The sequence below is a fragment of the Etheostoma cragini genome, chromosome 7 (assembly GCF_013103735.1).
Source record: "Etheostoma cragini isolate CJK2018 chromosome 7, CSU_Ecrag_1.0, whole genome shotgun sequence".
Classification (NCBI taxonomy): Eukaryota; Metazoa; Chordata; class Actinopteri; order Perciformes; family Percidae; genus Etheostoma; species Etheostoma cragini.
In genome coordinates this window covers 5,309,041-5,311,904 of record NC_048413.1, presented here as the reverse complement: position 1 = coordinate 5,311,904, position 2,864 = coordinate 5,309,041, and the positions used below count along the sequence as shown (strand labels likewise).

The following is a 2,864-nucleotide window of genomic DNA, read 5'->3' as shown; positions in this document are numbered from 1 at the left end:
ACTGTCGGCCATGGTCACACCGCGAAATGTCTAACAAATCAGCGTTAGCCGAGAACATCGGCAGAGCCGTCCTGGTGGCTGTCCAAACGTATTCAACAGCGACAGCCTCGGGGCCACCGCAGGCCACCTCGGTTAGCATGTTTTCCAAATCACGGAGCTAGCATTGTATTGTTGTCAAGGTAGTAGCAAATCTCTACTGGCTAGCTACCGTTAGCTAGTTTAGTTAAGTTAGCCTTGACAACAAGACAATGCTAGCTCTGTGATTTGGAAAACATGCTTACCGAGCTGGCCTGCGGTGGCCATGGGGCTGTTGCTGTCACTGTTGAATAGGTTTGTACAGCCAGCGGGACGGCTCTGCCGATGTTCTCGGCTAACGCTGATTTGTTAGACATTTCGCAGAATGACCATGGCCGACAGTACTGTGCCTTGTTGGGGGCGGGCTGGGATAGGCTCTTGCTGACCTTAATGCAAGCGAACGTGACAGACCAGTCAAAGTGAGCCCCCCCCCTTGTGGCTGGCTATAGTGGCTATAATTCCCACACCATTCATAAAAGTGACACTAAAAACTCAAAGTACTCTTCAAATACAGTTTCTCCAACTGTGTTTATTATTTTAGGTAGTTATCATCACGTTTATCCAAGTTCAAGAGTCCATGTCCCCGGATGAGATGATTTTTATTCGTTATTTGACACTATAAACAAACACTGACCTCCTCGAGCTTTTATTTTGGTACTTCCGGCTACCGGCATTTAATTTGCATATTAGCTAAATATTTAGTTTCACCTGAAACATTTAGATTTAGATTTAGATTTAACATTTAGATTTAGATTTAATATTTAGATTTAACATTTAGATTTAGATTTAGATTTAGATTTAATATTTAGATTTAACATTTAGATTTAGATTTAACATTTAGATTTAGATTTAATATTTAGATTTAACATTAAGATTTAGATTTAGATTTAACATTTAGATTTAACATTTAGATTTAGATTTAATATTTAGATTTATATTTAGCATTTAGATTTAACATTTAACATTTTGGTGTAACATTTAGTATTTAGATTTAACTATTTAAAATATTTCCAAGTTGACAAATATTGTTGTAAATGTGCAAGAAAGTGACCCTCAAAACTTCATACCAGTTTTTTAAACATTATTTAAAGCTAAATCTGACAAAATGTTGCTGTTATTTTCAGCACGAGCCACTTTACAAACGGCGCCCCATAAACGGGAACCTTCGGACTTGTACTGACTGTCACACACACGTCAGCAGTGTGAGCAATTTAAGCTCTACAAAGGTCTGCATGCCGTGCTTCACACACCGTTGGGTGTTGGGTCGCAGCCACTGGGAGGTTAAAGGGCTTAACATCCTCCTCGTCTTTTCCAGAAGCGAGGCTAATGGACTTGAGTCCGAGTCTTCCCACGCCATGTTCCTGTGCTCTGCCTCGTTGGTTAGCCGGGCCACGCCGTCAGCAGGGTGACATCACTGCTGCTTTGTCCGTTATTTTTGCAGTCTAAAGTTGAAAGTGAACTTAAACAAATGTATTTCTTCAAACAGCGTGAAAACCGATAATGTTTTGACCAAGTGCTAAATGCCCTGAGACACCTACACAGTAGCCGACATATAGACCGACTGCCCCCCCCCCCCCCCGAGATGGTCCAAAAAGTGCCTAGGATGCCGACTTGATTGTACGTTCCTCGGCGTGCGTGAGACCTGATATGTCTTCATAACAGCAGGCGGCACTAATGTGTTGTCGTTCAAACAATTAAAACCGGCGGCTGATTGGGTGAATGCTTCACATGGTCTGGCTTGTCTGGAATTTCTAAGCAAGACCGTCATGGCAGCTTGTTCAGAATACGATCTTGTATTTTACGGAAAATTTGACTGAAACGTGTTTGTGAGAACATTTTAAGGAAAGAGACGGCGCAGATGCTGAATCTTCTTTTCAGATCCACATACATGTAAAACATGTTGAGAGGCTTTAGTCCCGCTCATCCCGCTCGGCATCTCCAGATTAGCACTACACCAATCAGATTGGTCATTGAGTCCGACTGCCCGCCTTCAGTTCCAACAAGTCAAATCGGCCAAGATGAAGGTAGATGGCGGCTCCGACTGACAACGGCATTGAACACGCCGAACAGACTCGGGTTAGCAACCACGCACAAAGCTTCCGTCTGGAATTTGAAGTCAGCAGGACAGATGGGTCAGTCACTGCTGATTGGTTTTACAGAACGGCAGCTTGGCCTGATTATTGGGCCCATGTTTCTCTAAACTATTTAAAATGTCTTTGTTTAAAGCTTTGACCACCAAACTAAATTCCATTCTTCTTCCACTGCTATTTGTATATCTGTATGGGTACTGACTGTGGAAATAGATATCCTCTGGGACTTCAAATCTCATTACATTATTGTTGGATATCTTAAAACCTGAACAAAGAAAACCCTTAACAACCACTTGCAAATCAGCTAAATTCCCCTTTGACGAACCTCTTTTTATCCGATTTGTTACTCGATTCATATCAATTACTAGGGGGGGGGGGGAATTGACACAGCATCATATCACGATATTTTCAGTGGCAACACTGTATCGATACACAGGCGCCAAGTATGGAGCTTTTATTATACATTATATTTTTGTTGGTCAGTTTGCCCCGTTTTGCAGAAATATAATTGAAGTGATATGAACAAACAGAGAAATGTTTCTTTTTAGATTAAACATATGTTGAAAAAGTTTACTTTTTGGGGAAATAACAAAATTGCCATATATTGCAGAATGTTGCAATATGTTTAAAATCACAATTAAATCCTATCGTGACATAAGTATCGTGATGATATCGCATTGGGAGGCGTCTCGTGATTCT

The 2,864-nt window shown here is 41.2% G+C and overlaps 1 protein-coding gene across 6 annotated transcripts in view; it reads left to right on the top strand.

Moving 5' to 3' along the window:
- Positions 1-2,864, top strand: part of vps13d (vacuolar protein sorting 13 homolog D) — a 79,700-nt gene that overhangs the window by 74,870 nt on the left and 1,966 nt on the right. The gene's annotated exons all lie outside the window — the stretch shown is intronic.